The sequence below is a fragment of the Sarcophilus harrisii genome, unplaced genomic scaffold (genome assembly GCF_902635505.1).
Source record: "Sarcophilus harrisii unplaced genomic scaffold, mSarHar1.11, whole genome shotgun sequence".
NCBI lineage: Eukaryota > Metazoa > Chordata > Mammalia > Dasyuromorphia > Dasyuridae > Sarcophilus > Sarcophilus harrisii.
In genome coordinates, this window is record NW_022290912.1 from 56,663 (window position 1) to 79,381 (window position 22,719).

The window sequence follows — 22,719 nt, forward strand, 5'->3', positions numbered from 1 at the left end:
AATCCCATCGAATGGACACCGATTCTCTGCAGGCAGTAATTGGAAGTTTTTCAAAACACTTTCAATTATCTTTCTAAGTGTTCACTTCCAAGTTCTCTCTACTTCTAGAATGCTTTGTTGAACTCCTGAATAAGAGAGGAATTCGATTTGCCTTGGTGTTGGCAATGCAAGTTCTTTACACAAACGACTGAAAAGTTGGCTTATATCCGTCATCTGTAAGGGCTGAAGGTCATTGGGATACCTAAACATAGTGCAGATTCGCTCTGGCTCTACCCCTTCCCGAACTCCTTCACTAGCAATAAAATGGTTGGGTTTTCTCTCCCCTCTAAATTGGTGCGAATCCATTTCATGCCTGCAAATTATCCACCACCACCTCAATTGTTACCACTCAGACTGGGTAGCAGTCAGCCCAGGAAGCAGTCCCCTTACAAAGGCCGCAGAACATTCTCCCTAAACTTGAGGACACCCTCCAACTGGAGCACTCCAGAAAACATAGGAGGCCCCTGGGATCTGGAGGAGATCCATCCTAACTACAAGAAGGCATCCAGGTTTCCAATTTACAAAAGGGGCAGTAAACTCACCAGTTCTGGATGAGGGCAGGCTCTCCGACCACCTCCCTTTATCTAAAACAAAAACAGAAGAAAAAAAATAAGCAATAGCCTGGAACATGATGTGCTTTGAATTGCAAATTAATCTAAAAAACCTCTAAACTTCCACAATTACCTCAAATTAAACCTCTCCCTCTTTTTTAAAAAAGAATTTGGACTTTGTGTCTTCTCCAAACCAAGCCCTACCAGCTAAAGGAATTGGGAATCTATATGAAACCTTTGTATGCCTTCATCTCCCAAATGGGAATGGTCCCCATTGGGAATTTGGGTCCACTCAAGGAACACCATGCTATTTTAATCATTTCTCTCCCAAGGATTTGGTGTTAGATGAAATTAGTTAATCCCAAAGGATATTTTTGGATCCTGCTAGATGGACACTTTCCATAATTGGAAAGCCCCCATGGGAAATTCTCACATTATTTCTTGGGATGGCCAAAAGCTTTGGAAAAATGTCTGAATTGGCAATCAACTTTGGAAAATCCACTCAATTGCCACCGATTCTGTGCAAACGTAATTTGGAGGAACACTTTCAAGACACTTTTCAATTATCCTTTCTAAGTGTTCCTTAATTTCTCTACTTCTAAATCTTTGTTGAACTCCTGGATAAGGAACGCATTCAATTTGCCTTGGTATTGGCAATAAGTTCTTTACACAAACGACTGAAAGGTTGGCCTATATCAGTCATCTGTAAGGGAAGGTCATTAGGATTCCCAGACATAGTGCAGATTCGCTCTGGCTCTACCATTGCCCCAAACTCCTTCACCTAAATAAAATGGTTGGGTTTCTCTGCCCCCTCAAATTGGTGCAAGAATCCATTTCATGCCTGCAAATCTTCAACCACCCCTCAAATGTTACCACTCAGACTGGGTGGCAGTCAGAGGGAAACAGTCCCCTTACAAAGGCGCAGAACATCCCCTAGGCACACGAGGATACCCTAACTGGGACTCCAGAAAACATAGGAGGCCCCTGGGATTGGAGGAGATCCATCCCAGCTAGAAGGGCATCCAGGTTGTATCCAATTTACAAAGGGCAGTCAACTCACCAGTTCCTGGATGAGCGGGCCTGCCAAACCACTCTCCTTTTCTAAAACAAAAAAGAAGAAAAAATAAGCAATAGCGGTGGAACATGATGTGGCGTTGAAAGGTGCGAATAGTCATTTTAAAAACCTCTGAAGCTTCCACAATTACACTCAAAACCTGGCCTCTCCCCTCTTTTTGCACACAAAATTGGACTTTGTTCCTTCTCCAATCCCAAAGCCCTCCAGCTAAAAGGGTTTGGGACCTCTATAGGCAACTTCTTTTTATTTCCCATCATCTCCCAAAATGGGTATGGTCCCATTAGGAATTTGGAGTCCACTCCAAGGACACCATGCCATTTTTAATCATTTCTCTCCCCGAGGTTTGGTGTAGATGAGGAATTAGTTAATCCCAAGGATTTTTGGATGCCTGCTAGATGGACACTTTCCACCTTGGAATAGCCCCCATGGAAGAAATTGCTCCACATTATTTTTGGGATGGCTAAAAGCTGTGGAAAAATGTCTGAATTGGCAATCAACTTTGGAAAATCCCATCAATGGCCCGATTCTCTGCAGAGCAGTAATTGGGAAGACACTTTCAAGACAATTTCCAATTATCTTTCTAAGTGTTCACTTCCAAGGTTTCTCTCTACTTCTAAATCTTTTTGAACTCCAAAAGAAGAGAATTCGATTTGCCTTGGTGTTGGCCAATGCAAGTTCTTTACACAAACGGACTGAAAATTGGCCTATATCCAAATTCATCTTTTGAAATTAAAGGTCATTAGGTTCAAACATAATTCAGATTCCTCTGGCCTCCCTTCCCGGAACTCCCTTCACCTTAACAAAAAATGGTTGGGTTTTCTGCCCCCTCTGAAATTGGTGCAGAATCCATTTCCGGCCCAAATCTATCCACCACCACCTCAATTGTTACCACTCAGACTGGGTGGTCAGCCCGGGAAGGCAGTCCCCTTAACAAGGCTGCAGAACATCCTCCCTAGGCACGCGAGGATGCCCCCCAACTGGAGCACTCCAGAAAACATAGGAGGCCCCTGGGATCTGGAGGAGATCCATCCCTAGCTAAAGAGGCATGGGTTGTTCCAAATTTACAAAGGGGCAGTAAACTCCCAGTTCTGGATGGAGGCGGGCTCTGGCGCCCTCTCCTTTATCTAAAACAAAAAGAAGAAAAAATAAGCAATAGCCGTGGAACATGATTGCTTTGAAAATTGCATAGTCATGCTGAAACCTCTAGGCTTCCACAATTCCTCAAAAACGCCTCTCCCTCCAAAAACACAAAATTTGGACTTTGTTTTCTCCAAATCAAGCCCTGGCTAAGGAATTGGGGACAGTCTATACAAAATTTCTTTATATGCCCTTCATCTCCCAAAGGGAAGGGTCCCATTAGAATTTGGGTCCCTCCAAGGGACACCATGCCATTTTTAATCATTTCTCTCCCCAAGGGTTTTGGTGTAGATGAGGTTGGTTTCCCAAGGATATTTTTGAATGCCTTAGATGGACACTTTCCACCTTGGAATAGCCCCCCATGGGGAAATTGCCCAATTATTTCTTAGGATGGCTAAAAGCTGTGGAAAAATGTCTGGTTGGCAAATCATCTTTGGAAAATCCCATCCAATTTAACCGATTCTCTGAAGGCAAGTTGGAAGACCTTTTAAACACTTTTTCAATTATCTTTTCTAAGTTCCCACTTCCAAGTTTCTCTACTTCTAGAATGCTTTGTTGAACTCCTGAATAAGAGACGGATTCGATTTCCTTGGTGATGGCAATGCAAGTTCTTTACACAAACGACTGAAAAGGTTGGCCTATATCAGTCATCTGTAAAGGGCTGAAGGTATTTGGGATTTAGACAGAGTGCAGATTCGCTCCGGCTCTACCCTTGCCCCAACTCCTTCACCTAAATAAAATGGATTGGGTTTTCTGCCCCCTCTAAATTGGTCCAAATCCATTTCATGCCTGCAAATGTAATCCAACACCACCTCAATTTTTACAACTCAGACTGGGTAGCAGTCAGCCCAGGAAACCACCGCCTTACAAAGGCCGGTGAACATTCTCCCTAAACCGAGGACACCCCCTCCCAATGGAGCACTCCAGAAACATAGGAGGCCCCTGGGATCTGGAGGAGTCCATCCCTAGCTACAAAGAGGCATCAGGTTGTATCCAATTTACAAAGGGCAGTAAACTCACCAAAGTTCTGGATGAGGGCCCAGGGCTCTGCCCGAACCCTCCTTTATCTAAAAAACAAAAACAGAAGAAAAAATAAGCAAAATAGAGGAACATGATGTGGCGAAAGGTGTTATAGTCATGCTAAAGAAACCTCTGGCTTCCAATTACCTCAAACCCTGACCTCTCCCCACCACAAAGGGACTTTGTGTCTTCTCCAAACCAACCCTACCAGCTAAGGAATTGGGACAGTCTATAGGCTTTCTTTGTATGCCCCTTCTTCTCCCAAATGGGAATGGTCCCATTAGAAATTTAGGTCCACGTCAAAGGACACCATGCTATTTTTTAATCATTTCTCCCCAAAAATTTGGGTGTAGATGAGGAATTAGTTAATCCCAAGGATATTTTGGATGCCCTAGATGGAACACTTTCCACCTTGAAAGCCCCCATGGAGAAATTGCTCCATTATTTTGGGATGGCTAAAAAGCTGTGGAAAAATGTCTGAATTGGCAATCAACTTTTGGAAAATCCCATCAAAGGTGGACACCGATTCTGTGCAGAGCAGTAATTGGAAGACACTTTCGGGCACTTTCAATTATCTTTCTAAGTGTTTCCTTAATTCTCTTAACTTCTAGAATGCTTTTGTTGAACTCCTGGATAAGAGACCATTCGATTTGCCTTGGTGATGGCAATGCAAGTTCCACACAAACGACTAAAAGGTTGGCAATATCAATTCATCTGTAAGGGGCTGAAGGTCATTGGGATTCCCAGACATAGTGCAGGTTGCTCTGGCTCTACCATTGCCCCAAACTCCTTCACCCTAACAATAAAAATGGATTGGGTTTCTCTGCCCCCTCTAAATTGGTGCAGTCCATTTCATCCTGAAATCTATCAACCACCACCTCAAATGTTACCACTCAGACTGGGTGGCAGTCGGCCCGGGAAGCAGTCCCCCAAAGGCGGCAGAACATCCCCTAAAGAGGATCCCTCCAACTGGAGCACTCCAGAAAACCTAGGAGGCCCCTGGGATTGGAGGAAGATCCCAGCTAGAAAGGGCATCGGTTGTATCAATTTACAAAGGGCAGTCAACTCACCAGTTCTGGATTGAGGCCAGGTCTGCCCCTCTCCTTTATCCCAAACAAAAGAGAAAAAAAAATAAGCAATAGCGGTGGAAATGATGTGCGTTGAAAGGTGCGAATAGTCATGTTAAAAGAAACCTCTAAACTTACAATTACACTCAAAACCTACCTCTCCCACTCTTTTGCACACAAAAAAATTGGACTTTTGTGTCTTCTCCAATCCAAGCCCCCTACCAGCTAAGGGTTTGGGACACTCTATAGACAACCTTTTTTATTCCCATCATCTCCCAAATGGGTAATGGTCCCATTAGGAATTTGGATCCCGTCAAGGACACCATGCCATTTTTAATCATTTTCTCTCCCCGGGTTTGGTGTAGATGAGGAATTGATTAAAATCCCAAGGATATTTTGGATGCCACTAGATGGACACTTTCCACCTTGAATACCCCCATGGAGAGGAAATTAACTCACTTATTTTTGGGATGGCTAAAAGCTGTGGAAAAATGTCTGAATTGGCAATCAACTTTGGAAAATCCCTCGAATGGACACCGATTCTCCTCAGGCAAATTGGGAGAGACACTTTCAAGACAAAATTTCAATTATCTTTCTAAATTTCACTTCAAGTTTCTCTACTTCTAAAATCTTTGTTGAACTCTGAAAAGAGAATTCATTTTGCCTTGGTGTTGGAATGCAAGTTCTTTCCACAAACGACTGAAAATTGTCCTATATCCGTCATCTGTAAAGGGCTGAAGGTCATTTGGGATTCCTAAACATGTGCAGATTCGCTCTGGCTCTACCCCTTACGAACTCCTTCACCCTAGCAAAATAAAATTTGGGTTTCTCTGCCCCTCTGAAATTGGTGCAGAATCCATTTCATCCTGCAAATCTATCCACCACCACCTCCAATTGTTACCACTCAGACTGGGTGGCAGTCAGCCCAGGAAACAGTCCGCCTTAAGGCTGCAGAACATCCTCCCTAGGCACCGAGGATCCCCCCAACGGGACTCCAGAAAACAAGGAGGCCCCTGGGATCTGGAGGGAGATCCATCCCTAGCTAGAAGGAGGCATCAGGTTGTATCCAATTTACAAGGGGCAGTAAACTCCCCAGTTCTGGATGAGGCGGGCTCTTAAACGCCCTCTCCTTTATCTAAAAAAAACAGAAGAAAAAATAAGCAATAGCCGTGGAACATGATGTGCTTTAAAAAATGCATAGTCATGCTAGAAACCTCTGGCTTCCACAATTACACTCCAAAAACCGCCTCTCCACTCTTTTAAACACAAAGGGTTGGACTTTGGTTCTACTCCCTCAAAGCCCCTACCAGCCTTAAGGAATTGGGACAGTCTATACGAAATTTCTTTTAATATGCCCCTTCATCTCCCAAATGGGGGTCCCATTAGAATTTAGGTTACGTCAAAGGACACCATGCCATTTTTAATCATTTCTCCCGGGTTTTTTGTAGATGAGGAATTAGTTAATCCCAAGGAATTTTGAATCCTGCTAGATGGACCTTTTCCACCTTGGAATAGCCCCATGGAAAATTGCCCCATTATTTCTTGGGATGGCTAAAAGCTGTGGAAAAATGTCTGAATTGGCAAATCTTTGGAAAATCCACCCAATGGCCACCGATTCTCTGGAGCAGTAATTGGAGAAGCCTTTTAGACACTTTTCAATTATCTTTCCTAAGTGTCCACTTCCAAGTTTCTCTCTTCTAGAATGCTTTTTGAACCTCCGAATAGAGACAGTTCCGGTTTGCCTTGGTGATGGCAATGCCCAAGTTCTTTACAAAACTGAAAGGGTTGGCCTATATCAGTCATCTGTAAGGGCTGAAGGTCATTGGGATTCCCCAGACAGAAATTGCCGTTCGCTCCGGCTCTCCCTTTGCCCCGAACTCCTTCACCCTAGCAAATAAAATGGATTGGGTTTTCTGCCCCTCTGAAATTGGTGCGAATCCATTTCATTGCAAATGTATCCAACACCACCTCAATTGTTACAACTCAGACTGGGTAGCAGTCGGCCCAAAGCGTCCCCCTTACAAGGCCGGTGAACATTCTCCCTAAACAAAGGACACCCTCCAACTGGAGCACTCCAAGAAAACATGGAGGCCCCTGGGTCTGGAGGAGATCCATCCCAACAAAGAGGCATCAGGTTGTATCCAATTTACAAAGGGGCAGTAAACTCACCAGTTCTGGATTAGGCAAAAAAGGCTCTGCCGACCACTCTCCTTTTATCTAAAAACAAAAACAGAAGAAAAAAAATAAGCAATAGCCGAGGGAACATGATGTCTTTGAAAAGGTGTGCATAGTCATGCTAAAGAAACCTCTAAACTACAAAACCTCTCCTGGCCTCTCCCCTCTTTTTGCACACAAAAATTGGACTTTTGTGTCTTCTCCAAACCAAACCCTAAGCTAAGGAATTGGGACAGTCTATGGAAACCTTTGTTGCCCTTCATCTCCCCAAATGGGGAATGGTCCCATTGAATTTGGGTCCCCGTCCAAAAGGACACCATGCTATTTTTAATCATTCTCTCCCCAAAGGTTTGGTGTAGATAATTAGTTAATCCAAGGATATTTTGGATGCCTGCTAGATGGAACTTTCCACCTTGGAATAGCCCCCATGGGAAGAAATTTTGCTCCAATTTTAAGGATGGCTAAAAGCTGTGGAAAAATGTTGAATTGGAATCAACTTTGGAAAATCCACATCGAATGGACACCAAATTCTGTGCAGAGCAGTAATTGGAAGGGACTTTCAAGACACTTTCAATTATCTTTCTAAGTGTTCCTTCAAGTTCTCTCTACTTCTAGAATGCTTTGTTGAACTCCTGGATAAGAGACCATTCGATTTGCCTTGGTGATGGCAATGCAAGTTCTTTAACAAACGACTGAAAGGTTGGCATATATCAGTCATCTTAAGCTGGAGGTCATTAGGATTCCCAGACATAGTGCAGATTCGCTCTGGCTCCATTCCCAAACTCCTTCACCCTAGCAATAAAATGGATTAGGTTTCTCTGCCCCCTCTGAAATTGGTGCCAGGAATCCATTTCATGCCAAATTATCAACCACCACCTCAAATGTTACCACTCAGACTGGGTAGCAGTCAGCCCAGGAAAGATCCGCCTTACAAGGCGGCAGAACATCCCTAGGCACACAGGGATCCCTCCAACTGGAGCACTCCAGAAAACCAGGGAGGCCCCTGGGATCTGGGGAGATCCATCCCAGCTAGAAGGCACCAGGTTGTATCCAATTTACAAAGGGCAGTCAACTCCCCAGTTCTGGATGAGGCGGGCTCTGCCAAACCCTCCTTTATCTAAAACAAAAAGAAAAAATGGCAATAAGCGGTGGAACATGATGTGCGTTGAAAGGTGCGAATAGTCATGTTAAAAACCTCTAGGCTTTCCACAATTAACTCAAAACCTGACCTCTCCCACTCTTTTTTGCACACAAAAATTGGACTTTGTGTCTTCTCCAATCCCAAAGCCCCTACCAGCTAAGGAATTGGGACACTCTATAAACAACTTCTTTTTTCCCATCTCTCCCAAATGGGTATGGCCCCATTAGAATTTGGAATCCACGTCAAGGAACCTTGCCATTTTTTAATCATTTCTCTCCCCAGGTTTGGTTGGGGGAATTAGTTAATCCAAGGATATTTTGGATGCCTGCTGAATGGACACTTTCCACCTTGGAATAGCCCCCATGGAGAAATTGCTCACATTATTTTTGGGATTGGCTAAAAGCCTGTGGAAAAATGTCTGAATTGGCAATCAACTTTGGAAAATCCCATCGAATGGACACCGATTCTCTGCAGGCAGTAATTGGAGAACACTTTCAAGACATTTCAATTATCTTTCTAAGTGTTCACTTCCAAGTTCTCTACTTCTAGAATGCTTTGTTGAACTCCTGAATAAGAGAGGAATTCGATTTGCCTTGGTGTTGGCAATGCAAGTTCTTTACACAAACGACTGAAAAGTTGGCCTATATCCGTCATCTGTAAGGGCTGAAGGTCATTGGGATTCCTAAACATAGTGCAGATTCGCTCTGGCTCTACCCTTGCCCCGAACTCCTTCACCTACAAAAATGGATTGGGTTTCTCTGCCCCCTCTGAAATTGGTGCAGAATCCATTTCATGCCTGCAAATTTCCACCACCACCTCAATTGTTACCACTCAGACTGGGAGCAGTCAGCCCAGGAACAGTCCGCCTTAAAAGGCTGCAGAACATCCTCCCTAGGCACCGAGGATACCCCCAACTGGAGCACTCCAGAAAACATAAGGCCCCTGGGATCTGGAGGAGATCCATCCTAGCTAAAGAGGCATCAGGTTGTATCCAATTTACAAAGGGCATAAACTCACCAGTTCTGATGGGCGGGCTCTGGACGCCCTCTCCTTTATCTAAAACAAAAACAGAAGAAAAATAAGCAATAGCCGTGGGGATTGCTTTGAAAAGTGCATAGTCATTAAGAAACCTCTAGGCCACAATTACCTCAAAAACTGACCTCTCCCTCTTTTAAAACAAAAAATTGGACTTTGTTCTCCAAATCCAACCCTACCAGCTAAGGAATTGGGACAGTCTATAAAAATTTCTTTATGCCCCTTCATCTAAATGGGAATGGTATTAAATTTGGGTCCCACTCAAGGACACCATGCCATTTTTAATCATTTTCTCCCCGAGGTTTTGGGTAGATGAGGAATTATTAATCCAAGGATATTTTAATCCTGCTAGATGGACACTTTCCACCGGAATAGCCCCATGGGAGAAATTCCCACATTATTTCTTGGGATGGCTAAAAGCGTGGAAAAATGTCTGAATTGGCAATCATCTTTGGAAAATCCACATCAAATACCGATTCTCTCAGAGCAGTAATTGGAGAGACGCTTTTAAGACACTTTCAATTTCTTTCTAAGTGTCCACTTCCAATTCTCTACTTCTAGAATTTTGTTGAACTCCTGAATAAAGAGACGTTCGATTTGCCTTTGATGGAAACAAGTTCTTTTCCAAAACGACTAAAGTTGGCCTATATCAGTCATCTGTAAGGGGCTGAAGGTCATTGGGTTCCCAGACAAGGTCAGTTCGCTCCGGCTCTCCCTTGAACTCCTTCACCCTAGCAATAAAATGGTTGGTTTCTCTGCCCCCTCTAAATTGGTAATCCATTTTTTCAAATTCCAACACCACCTCAATTTTTTACAACTCAGACTGGGTGAGTCAGCCCAGGGGATCCCCCTTACAAAGGCCGGTGAACATTCTCCCTGGCACCGAGGACACCCCTCAACTGGGCCTCCAGAAAACATAGGAGGCCCCTGGGATCGGAGGAGATCCATCCCACTACAAGAGGCATCAGGTTTTATCCAATTTACAAAGGGGCAAAACTCACCAGTTCTGGATGGGGAGGCTCTGGACCACTCTCCTTTATCTAAAACAAAACAGAAGAAAAAAATAAGCAATAGCCGAGGAACATGATGTGCTTTGAAAATGTGCATAGTCATGCTAAAAACCTCAAACCCACAATTCCTCTCCTGACCTCTCCCTTTTTGCACACAAATTGGACTTTGTGTCTTCCAAACCAAGCCCTACCAGCTAAGGTTGGGACAGTCTATAAAACTTCTTTTTATGCCCCTTCATCTCCCAAATGGGAATTCCCATTAGAATTTGGTCCCTCAAGGACACCATGCTATTTTTAATCATTTCTCTCCCCAAAGTTTGGTGTGATAGAATTAGTTAATCCAAGGATATTTTGGTCCTGCTAGATGGAACTTTCCACCTTGGAATAGCCCCCCATGGAGGAAATTCTCATTATTTTTTGGGATTAAAAGCTTGGAAAAATTTGAATTAATAACTTTGGAAAATCCCATCGAATGGACACCGATTCTGTGCAGAGCAGTAATTGGAAGACACCAAGACACTTTCAATTATCTTTCTAAGTGTTCCCTTCCAAGTTTCTCTACTTCTAGAATGCTTTTGTTGAACTCCTGGATAAGACGCATTCATTTGCCTTAGTGATGGCAATGCAAGTTCTTTAACAAAACTGAAAGGTTGGCATATATATATCTTAAAGGGCTGAAGGTCATTGGGATTCCCAGAATAGTAATTCGCTCTGGCTCTACCCATTGCCCCAAACTCCTTCACCTACAATAAAATGGATTGGTTTCTCCCCCTCTGAAATTGGTGCAGTCCATTTCATCCTGCAAATCTATCCCACCACCTCTTTACCCTCAGACTGGGTGCAGTCCAGGAAGCAGTCCGCCACAAGGCGGCAGAACATCCCCTAGGCACACGGGTCCCTCCAACTGGGGCCTCCAGAAAACATAGGAGGCCCCTGGGATCGGAGGGATCCCCCACTAGAAGGCATCAGGTTGTATCCAATTTCAAAGGGCAGTCAACTCACCAGTTCTGGATGAGGCGGCTCTCCCACCCTCTCCTTTATCTAAAACAAAGAAGAAAAATAAAAAGCGGTGGAACATGATTGGGTTGAAATGCGAATAGTCATGTTAAAAACCTCTCTTACAATTACCTCAAAACCTGACCTCTCCTCTTTTGCCCACAAAGAATTGGACTTTTTGTCTTCTCCAATCCCAAAGCCCTCCAGCTAAGAATTGGGACCTCATAACCTTCTTTTATTCCCCATCATCTCCCAAATGGGTATGGTCCCATTGGGAATTTGGATCCACTCAAGGAACCTGCCATTTTTAATCATTTCTCTCCCCAGGATTTGGTGTGAGGGAATTATTTCCAAGGATATTTTGGATTCTAGATGGACACTTTCCATTGGAATAGCCCCCCATGGAGAAATTGCTCACATTTTTGGGATGGCTAAAAGCTGTGGAAAAATGTCTGAATTAATCAACTTTGGAAAATCAATCAATGGAACCGATTCTCTCAACTTTAGAACACTTTAAACACTTTCAATTATCTTTCTAAGTGTTCCCTTCCAAGTTCTCTCTACTTCTAAATGCTTTGTTGAACTCCTGAATAAAGAGAGGAATTCGATTTGCCTTAGTGTTGTAATGCAAGTTCTTTACACAACGACTGAAAAGGTTGGCCTATATCAGTCATCTGTAAGAGCTGAAGATTAATTGGGATTCCCAGTCATAGTGCAGATTCGCTCTGGCTCTACCCTTACCTGAACTCCTTCACCTAGCAATAGAAATGGATTAGGTTTCTCTGCCCCCTCTGAAATTGGTGCAGAATCCATTTCATGCCTACAGAAATCTATCCACCACCAGCTCAATTGTTACCACTCAGAATGGGTAGCAATCAGCCCAGAGCAGTCACGCACAAGGCCTGCCCAGAACATCCTCTAAGGCACGCGAGGATACCCCAAATGGAGCACTCCAAGAAAACATAGGAGGCCCCTACTGGGATCTGGAGGAGATCCATCCACAACTTCTAAGAGGCATCAGGTTGTATCCAATTTACAAAGGGGCAGTAAACTCACCAGTTCTGGATTAGGCGGGCTCTGCCGACGCCCTCTCCTTTATCTAAAACAAAAACAGAAGAAAAAATAAGCAATAGCCATGGAACATGATGTGCTTTGAAAAGTGCGCATAGTCATGCTAAGAAACCTCTAGGCTTCCACAATTACACTCAAAAACTGACCTCTCCCACTCTTTTAAACACAAAGAATTGGACTTTGTGTCTACTCCAAACCCAAGCCCTACCAGCTAAGGAACTGGGACAGTCTATAGAAACTTCTTTTATGCCCCTTCATCTCCCAATTGGGAATGGTCCCATTAGAATTTGGAGTCCACGTCAAGGACACCTGCCATTTTTAATCATTTCTCTCCCCGAGGTTTTTGGTGTAGATGAAATTAGTTAATCCCAAAAAGGATATTTTGAATGCCACCTGCTAGATGGACACTTTCCACCTTGGAATAGCCCCATGGAGAGAAATTGCCCACATTATTGGGATGGCTAAAAGCTGTGGAAGAATGTTTGAATTGTAATCAACTTTGGAAAATCCACATCGAATGGCCACCGATTCTCTGCAGAACAGTAATTGGAGAGAGACACTTTCAAGACACTTTCAATTATCTTTCTAAGTATTCAGTTCCAAGTTCTCTCTACTTCTAGAATGCTTTTGTTGAACTCCTGGATAAGAACGCATTCGATTTGCCTTGGTGATGGCAATGCAAGTTCTTTACACAAACGACTGAAAGGTTGGCATATATCCAAGTCATCTGTAAGGGCTTAAAGGTCATTGGGATTCCCAGACATAGTGCAGATTCGCTCTGGCTCTACCCTTGCCCCAAACTCCTTCACCTAGCAATAAAATGGATTGGGTTTTCTCTGCCCCTCTGGGGGTGGTGCAGAATTCATTTCATGCCTGCAAATCTATCCACCACCCCACCTCAATTCATTACCACTCAGACTGGTTGGCAGTCCCAGCCCAGGAAGCTTGATCAGCCATACAAGGCCATAAGAACATCCTCCTAGGCACCCGGACACCCTCCAACGGCCCAGCACTCAAAGCTTATAGGAGGCCCCTGGGATCTGGAGATATCCTAACTAGAAGAGGCATCAGGTTGTATCAATTTACAAAAGGGGCAGTAAACTCACCAATTCTGGATGAAAGGCAGCAAACACACTCTCCACTTTATCTAAAACAAAAACAGAAAGAAAAAATAAGCAATGGCAAGTAGGAACATGATGTGCGTTATGAAAATTACGAATAGTCATGCTAAGAAACCTCTAAACTTCCACAATTACACTCAAAACTGACCTCTCACTCTTTGCACACAAAGAATTGGACTTTATGTCTTCTCAAACCAAACCCTACCAGCTAAGGAATTGGGACTGTCTATACCAAACTTCTTTATATGCCCCATCTCCCAAATGGGAATGGTCATTAGAATTTGTCATCCACGTCTAGGACACCATGCTATTTTAATCATTTCTCTCCCCGAGGATTTGGTGTAGATAAGGGAATGAGTTAATCCCAAAGAGTTATTTTGGATGCCTGCTAGATGGACCACTTTCCACCTTGAATAGCCCCCCATGGAAAATTGCTCACATTATTATTATTTCTTGGGATGGCTAAAAGCGCTGTGGAAGAAATATCTAAATTAGCAATCAACTTTGGAAAATCCACATCGAATGACCCACCGATAATCTGCAGGCAATGGTGGAGAAGACACTTTCAAGAGCTCTTCAGGATTATCAGCAATTATCTTTCCTAATGTTCACTTCAAGTTCTCTCTACTTCTAAGATACTTTTGTTGAACTCCTGAATAAGAGACAGATTCGATTTGCCTTGGTGATGGCAATGCAAGTTCTTCACAAACGACTAGAGAAAGGTTGGCCTATATCAGTCATCTGAGGGCTGAGGTCATTGGGATTCCCAGACAGAGTGCAGATTCGCTTTCCAGCTCTACCCTTACCACTGAACTCCTTCACCTAGCAATAAAATGGATTAGGTTTCTACTCTGCCCCTCTGAAATTGGTACGAATCCATTTCATGCCTGCAAATCTATCCACCACCACTCCAATTGTTTACCACTCAGACTGGGTAGCAGTCAGCCCAGGAAGCAGTCCGCCTTACAAAGGCTGCCAGAACATCCTCCTAGGCACCCAGGGGATACCCCAAACTCTGGAGCACTCCAGGAAAATAGGAAATTACAGGATCTGGAGATCCATCCACAACAAAAAAGAGGCATCAAGGTTGTATCCAATTTACAAGGGTGAAATAAGCTCACCAGTTCTAGATGAGGCAGGCTCTGCCGACACTTGCTCCTCCTTTATCTAAAACAAAAACAGAAGAAAAATAAGCAATAGCCTTGGGTGTGATGTGCTTTGAAAGGTGCGAATAGTCATGTTAGGAAACCTCTGAAGCTTCCACAATTGCTCAAAACCTGACCTCCCACTATTTTGCACACAAAGATTGGACTTTGTGTCTTCTCCAAGCAAAGCTACCAGCTAAGAGTGGGACAGTCTGTGAAACTTCTTTATGCCCCATCATCTCCCAAATGGGTATGGTCCCATTAGGAATTTGGGTCCACGTCAAAGGACACCCATGCCATTTTTAATCATTTCTCTCCCCGAGGATTTGGTGTAGATGAGGAATTAGTTAATCCCAAGGATAATATTTTGGATGCCTGCTAGATGGACACTTTCCACCTTGGAATAGCCCCATGGAGAGTACTCACATTATTTCTTGGGATGGCTAAAAGCTGTGGAAAAAGAGCTGTCTGAATTAATAATCAACTTTGAAAATCCACATCGAATGGCCACCGATTCTCACACAGAGCAGTAAAGTGGAGACACTTTCAAGACACTTTCAATTATCTTTCTAGAGTATTTCACTTCCAAGTTCTCTCTACTTCGAGAATGCTTTTGTTGAACTCCTGAATAAGAGACAGTTCGATTTGCCTTGGTGACAATGCAAGTTCTTTACAAACGACTGAAAGTTTAGCCCTATATCAGTCATCTGTAAGGGCTGAAGAAGGTCATTGGGATTCCAGACATAGTGCAGATTCGCTCTGGCTCTACCCTTGCCCGGAACTCATTCACCTAACTTATTAAAATGGTTAGGTTTCTCTGCCCCTCTGAAATTGATGCAGAATCCATTTCATGACTGCAAAATCTATCCACCACCACCTCAATTATTTACCACTCAGACTGGTAGCAGTCAGCCCAGAGGCTTGATCCGCCTTACAAAGGCTGCAGACATCCTCTAGGCACTTGAGTATACCTCAACTGGGCACTCCAGAAAACATAGGGGCCCCTGGGATCTGGAGGAGATCCATCCTAGCTACAAAACTTCAGTTTGTATCCAATTTACAAAGGGGCAGTAAACTCACACCAGTTCTGGATGAGGCAGGCTCTGCCGACGCACTCTCCTTTATCTAAAACAAAAAACAGAAAAATAAAGCAATAGCGGTGGAACATGATGTGCTTTGAAAGGTGCGAATAGTCATGTTAAGAAACCTCTAGGCTTCCACAATTACACTTAAAACCTGACCTCTCACTCTTGCACACAAAGGGTGGACTTTGTGTCTTCAAACAAGCCCCTACAGCTAAGGAGTTGGGACAGTCTATAGGAAACTTCTTTATATGCCCCATCATCTCCCAAGTAGGTATGGTCCCATTAGGAATTTAGATCCACGTCAAAAGGACACCATGCCATTTTAATCATTTCTCTCCCCGAGGATTTGGTGTAGATGAGGAATTAGTTAATCCAAGGATATTTTGGATGCCTGCTCGATGGACACTTTGCACCTTGGAATAACCCCCATGGAGAGAAATTGCTCACATTATTTCTTGGGATGGCTAAAAGCTGTGGAAAATGTCTGAAGATTGGCAATCAACTTTGGAAAATCCACATCGAATGACACCGATTCTCTAGAGCAGTAATTGGAGACACCTGGAACACTTTCAATTATCTTTCTAGTGTTCACTTCAGGATTCTCTCTACTTCACAGAATGCTTTGTTGAACTCCTGAATAGAGACATTCGATTTGCCTTGGTGATGGCAATGCAAGTTCTTTACACAAACGACTGAAGGTTGGCCTATATCAGTCATCTGCAAGGCTGAAGGTCATTGATTTCCCCAGACAGAGTGCAGATTCGCTGCAGCTCTACCCTTGCCCCAGGCTCCTTCACCTAACAATGAAATGGATTGGGTTTCTCTGCCCCCCTCTGAAATTGGTGCAGAATCCATTTCATGCCTGCAAATCTGTCTACACCACCTCAATTATTACCACTCAGACTGGGTAGCAGTCAGTCCAGGAAGCAGTCCACTTACAAAGGCTGCAGAACATCCTCCCTAGGCACTCCGAGGATACCTCAACTGGAGCACTCCAGAAAACATAGGAGGCCCCTGGGATCTGGAGATCCATCCTAGCTAGAAGAGGCATCAGGTTATCCAATTTACAATGGGGCAGTAAGCTCACCAGTTCTGGGTGAGGGCAGGCTCTGCCGAAGAACTCTCCTTTATCTAAAGCAAAACAGAAAGGGAAATATAAGCAATAGCCGTGGAACATGATGTGCTGGCACAGAAAGGTGCTTGCCTTAGTCATGCTAAGAAACCTCTAAACTTCCTAATTACACTCAAAACCCGACTCTCACTCTTTTTGCACACAAAGAATTGGACTTTGTGTCTTCTCGAAGCAAAGCCCTACCAGCTAAGGAATTGGGACAGTCTATACAAGAAACTTCTTTATATGCCCCTTCATCTCCCAAATGGGAATAAGTCCCGTAGGAATTTGGAGTCCACGTCAGGACACCCATGCTATTTTTTAATGTTTCTCTCCCCAAGTTTGGGGTAAGATGAGAATTAGATTAACCCCAAGGATATTTTGGATACCTGCTAGATGGACACTTTCCCTCTTGGAATAGCCCCATGGAGAAATTGCTCACATTATTTCTTAGGATGGCTAAAAAGCTGTGGAAAAATGTCTGAATTGGCAATCAACTTTGGAAAATCCACATCGAATGGCCACCATTCTGTGCAGAGCAGTAATTGGAGAGGCACTTTCAAGACACTTTTCAATTATCTTTCTAAGTGTTCCTTCCAGAAGTTCTCTCTACTTCCTAGAATGCTTTATTGACCTCGTGAATAAAGAGACGCGCATTCGATTTGCCTTAGTGATGGCAATGCAAGTTCTTTACTATGACTGAAAAGTTGCCCTATATCAGTCATCTGTAAGGGCTGAGGGTCATATGGATTCCCAGACATAGTGCAGATTCGCTCTGGCTCTACCCTTTCCCCGAACTCCTTCACCTAGCAATAAAATGGATTAGGTTTCTCTGCCCCCTCTGAAATTGGTGCAGAATCCATTTCATGCCTGCAAATCTATCCACCACCACCTCAATTGTTACCACTCAGACTGGGTAGCCAACCCAGGAAGTAATCAGCCTTACACAAGGCTACCAGAACATCCCCTAGGCACACGAGGATACCCTCCAACGCTGGAGCACTCCAGAAAACATAAGGCCCCTGGGATGGGAGGAGATCCATCCAGCTAAGAGGCATCAGGTTGTATCCAATTTACAAAGGGGACATTAAACTCCACCAGTTCTGGATAAGGGCAGGCTCTGCCATTTTACACTCTCTTTATCTAAAACAAAACAAGAAGAAAAAATAAGCAATAGCAAAATTGGAACATAGAATTAATGGCACAGAAAGGTGCAGATAGTCATGTTAAGAAACCTCTAGAGCTTCCACAATTACACTCAAAACTGACCCCTCTTCCACTCTTTTGCACAAAGAATTGGACTTTGTGTCTTCTCAATCCAAGCCCTACCAGCTAAGGAATTGGGACAGTCTATACAGAAACTTCTTTATAGCATCATCTCTCCCAAATGGGTATGGTCCATTAGGAATTTAGATCCCACGTCTTGGACACCATGCTATTTTTTAATCATTTCTCTCCCAGTTTGGTATAGATGAGGAGATTAGTTAATCCCAGGGATATTTTGGATGCCTGCTAGATGGACACTTTTTCCACCTTGGGGAATAGCCCCCATGGAGAAATTGCTCACGTATTTTTGGGATGAGCTAAAAGCTGTGGAAAAATGTCTGAATTGGCAGTAACTTTGGAAAATCCACATCGAATGGACACCGAATCTCTCCAGTGCAGTAATTTGGAGAGACACTTTCAAGACACTTTCAATTGACTTTCTAAGTGTTCACTTCCAAGTTCTCTCTACTTCTAGAATGCTTTGTTGAACTCCTGAATAAGAGACGGATTCGATTTGCCTTGAGTGATGTATTACAAGTTCTTTACAAACGACTGAAAGGTTGGCCTATATCAGTCATCTATATGTAAGGGCTGAAGGTCATTGGGATTCCCAGACATAGTGCAGATTCGCTCTGGCTCTACCCTTGCCCCGAACTCCTTCACCTAGCAATAAAATGGATTAGAGTTTCTGCCCCTCACAGAGTGTGCAGAATCCATTTCATGCCAAATCACATCCACCACCACCTCAATTGTTACCACTCAGACTGGGTAGCAATCAGCCCAGGAAGCATTCCGCCTGAGCTGCAGAACATCCTGCCTAGGCACCGAGGATACCCCCAACTACTGGAGCACCCAGGAAGGCTTGCCAGGAGGCCCCTGGGATCTGGAGGAGATCCATCCTAGCTACAAGAGGCATCGATTTGGCCATCCAATTTACAAAGGGCAGTAAACTCACACCAGTTCTGGATAAGGCAAAGGCTCTGCCGACACCACTCTCCTTTATCTAAAAACAAAAACAGAAGAAAAAGTAGCTTAATAGCCTTGGAACATGATGTGCTTCAGAAAGGTGCGAATAGTCATGTTAGGAAACCTCTAAACTACAATTACACTCAAAACCTGATACTCTTCCACTATTTTGCACACTGAGAATTGGACTTTGTGTCTTCTCCAATCCAAGCCCTACCAGCTGAGGAATTGGGACAGTCTATACAGAAACTTCTTTATATGCCCCCATCATCTCCCAAATGGGTATGGTCCCATTGAATTCAGGTCCATGTCAAGGACACCATGCCATTTTTTTAATCATTTCTCTCCCCGAGGGGATTTGGTATAGATGAGAGATTAGTTAAATCCCAAGGATATTTTGGATGCCTGCTAGATGGACACTTTCCACCTTGGAATAGCCATGGAAGAAATTGCCACATTATTTTTAGGACTAAAAGCTAAAGCTGTGTCAGAAAAATGTCTGAATTGGCAATCAACTTTGGAAAATCCACATCGAATGGCCACCGATTCTCTGCAAACAGTAATTGGAGAACACTTTCAGACACTTTCAATTATTTTCTAGCGTTCACTTCAAGTTCTCTCTCTACTTCTAGAATGCTTTGTTGAACTCCTGAATAAGAGACTTAATAATTCCAGGATTTGCCCAGTGATGGCAATGCAAGTTCTTTACAAACATTGACTGAAAGGTTGGCCTATATGAGTCTGTAAAGGCTGAAGGTCATTAGGATTCCCAGACATAGTGCAGATTCGCTCTGGCTCTACCCCTTGCCCCGAACTCATTCACCTAGCAATAAAATGGTTAAGACATACCCCTCTCTGAAATTGATACCAGAATCCATTCATGCCTGCAAAATCTATCCACCACCACCTCGAATTGTTACCACTCAGACTGGGTAGCAGTCAGCCAGGAAGCAGTCCGCCTTACAAAGGCTGCAAGAACATCCTCCCTAGGCACCCGAGTATACCCTCCAACTGGAGCACTCCAGAAAACATAGGAGAGCCCCCTGGGATCTGGAGGAGATCCATCCTAGTTAGAAAGAGCATCAGGATTTGTTATCCAATTTACAAAAGGGGCAGTAAACTCACCAGTTCTGGATGAGGCGGGACTCTGCCGACACTCTCCTTTATCTAAAAACAAAACAGAAGAAAAAATAAGCAATAGCGGTGGAACATGATGTGCTTTGAAAGATTACCGAATAGTCATGTTAAGAAACCTCTAGGCTTCCACAATTACATAAAACCTGACCTCTCCACTCTTTTGCACACAAAGAATTGGACTTTGTGTCTTCTCCCAAGCCCCAAACCCTACCAGCTAAGAATTGGACAATTCTATAGGAAACTTCTTTATATGCCCCATCATCTCCCAAATGGTATGAGGTCCCATTTGGGAATTTGGATAAATCAAGGACACCATGCCATTTTAGTAATTTCTCTCCCCGAGGATTTGGTGTAGATGAGAATTAGATTTAAATCCCAATGATATTTTGGATGCTTACCTCGATGGACACTTTGCATGGAATAACCCCATGGAAGAAATTGCTCCTACATTATTTCTTGGGATGGCTAAAAGCTATGGAAAATAATACAGATTGCTTAATCAACTTTGGAAAATCCACATCAAGATAAGCCATTCTCTGCAAGTGGCCAATTTGGAAGACGCACAAGACACTTTCAATTATCTTTCTAAGTGTTCACTTCAGTTCTCTCTACTTCTAGAATGCTTTATTTGAAACTCCTGAATAAAGAGACGCATTCGATTTGCCAGTGATGGCAATGCAAGTTCTTTACACAAACGACTGAAAGGTTGGCCTATATCAAAATTATCTGTAAGGGCTTTAGAAAGTCATTAGGATTCCCAGACAATTTTGATTGTTTTGCAGCTCTACACACACCCCGAACTCCTTCACCTATAATAGAAATGAGTTGGGTTTCTCTGCCCCCCTCTGAAATTGGTGCAAAAGTCATTTCATGCCTGGAAATATCCACCACCACTCAATTGTTACCACTCAGACTGGGTATGATCAGTCAGGAAGCAGTCCTGCCACAAAGAGCTGCAGGAGCATCTCCTCTGGAAAGCACTCAGAGGATGCCCTCCAACTGGAGCACTCCAGAAAACATAGGAGAGCCCCTGGGATCTGGGAGGAGATCCATCCTAGCTAGAAGAGGCATCAAGTTTGTATCCAATTTTACAATGGGGCCAGTAAACTCCCCACAGTTCTGGGTGAGGCGGGCTCCTGCCGAAGAACTCTCCTTTATCTAAGAGCTTTAAAACAGAAAATATAAGCAATAGCCAAGTGAACATGATGTACTTCAGAAAGGTGCATAAATAATGCTAAGAAACCTCTAAACTTCCACCGATTACACTCAAAACCTGACCTCTCCTACTCTTTTACTGAGGAATTGGACTTTGTGTCTTCTCCAAACCAAAGCCCTACCAGCTAAGGAATTTAAGGACAGTCTATACAAACTTCTTTATATGCCCCTTCATCTCCCAAATGGAATGGTCCCATTAGAATTTGGAGTCCACGTCAAGGACACCATGCTATTTTTAATCATTTCTCTCCCCAAAGTTAGGGTAGATGATAGTTAACCCCAAAGGATATTTTGGATACTTTTACTCGATGGACACTTTCACCCTCTTAGAATAGCCCCATGGAAGGTATACATTATTTCTTGGGATGGCTAGCTGTGGAAAATATCTGAATTGACAATCAACTTTGGAAAATCCACATCCAGATGGCCACGATTCTGTGCAGAGCATTAATTGGAGGGAACACTTTCAAGACACTTTCAATTATCTTTCCTAGTGTTTACTTCAAGTTCTCTACTTCTAGATGCTTTATTGAACTCCTGAATAAAGAGACGGATTTCGATTTGCCTTGGTAGTGTGATACAAGTTCTTTACACAAACGACTGAAAGGTTGGCCCTATATCAGTCATCTGTAAGGGCTGAGGTCATTAGGATTCAAGACATAGTGCAGATTCGCTCCGGCTCTACCCTTGCCCCGGGCACTCCTTCACCTAGCAATAAAATGGTTAGGTTTCTCTGCCCCCTCTGAAATTGGTGGGAGTGTTCATGCTACAAATCTATCCACCACCACCCTCAATTGTTACCACTCAGACTGGGTAGCAGTCAGCCCAGGAAACAGTCCATACAAGGCACAGAACATCCTCCCCTAGGCACCGAGGATACCCCAACTGGAGCACTCCAGAAAATATATATAGGAAGAGCCCTGGGATCTGGAGAGATCCATCCTAGCTACAAGAGGCATCAGGTTGTATCCAGTTTACAAAGGCAATAAACTCACCAGTTCTGGTTGAGGCAGGCTCTGTGACGCACTCTCCTTTATCTAAAACAAAAACGGAAGAAAAATAAGCAATAGCCTTGGAACATGATGTGCTTTGAGAAAGGTGCGAATAGTCATGTTAAAGAAACCTCTAGGCTTCCACAATTACACTTAAAACCTGACCTCTCCACTCTTTTTGCACACAAAAGAATTGGACTTTGTGTCTTCTCCAAACCAAGCCTACCAGCTAAGGGGAATTGGGACAGTCTATGGAAACTTTACACATGTGCCCCATCATCTCCCAAATGGGTGTGGTCCCATTTGGGAATTTGGAGTCCACGTCAAAGGGTTTTCCATGCCATTTTTTAATCATTTTCTCTCC

The 22,719-nt window shown here is 43.6% G+C and overlaps 1 long non-coding RNA gene across 11 annotated transcripts in view; it reads right to left on the bottom strand.

Moving 5' to 3' along the window:
• LOC116420428 overlaps nucleotides 1-20,166 on the bottom strand; it is a 75,436-nt gene extending 55,270 nt beyond the window's left edge. For 4 of the 11 annotated variants that reach the window (XR_004230762.1, XR_004230746.1, XR_004230761.1 and 1 more), the window contains exons 1-3: nucleotides 20,137-20,163; nucleotides 15,666-15,708; nucleotides 12,303-12,345 (exon numbers count right to left, since the gene is read on the bottom strand). This is a non-coding gene — a long non-coding RNA (uncharacterized LOC116420428). Of the gene's footprint in view, nucleotides 1-581; nucleotides 598-12,302; nucleotides 12,346-15,665; nucleotides 15,709-16,755; nucleotides 16,771-20,136 lie in introns of those variants that run through there. The other 7 variants (XR_004230763.1, XR_004230749.1, XR_004230751.1 and 4 more) reach the window with 5 other exon arrangements.
• Nucleotides 20,167-22,719: the final 2,553 nt, after the last annotated feature.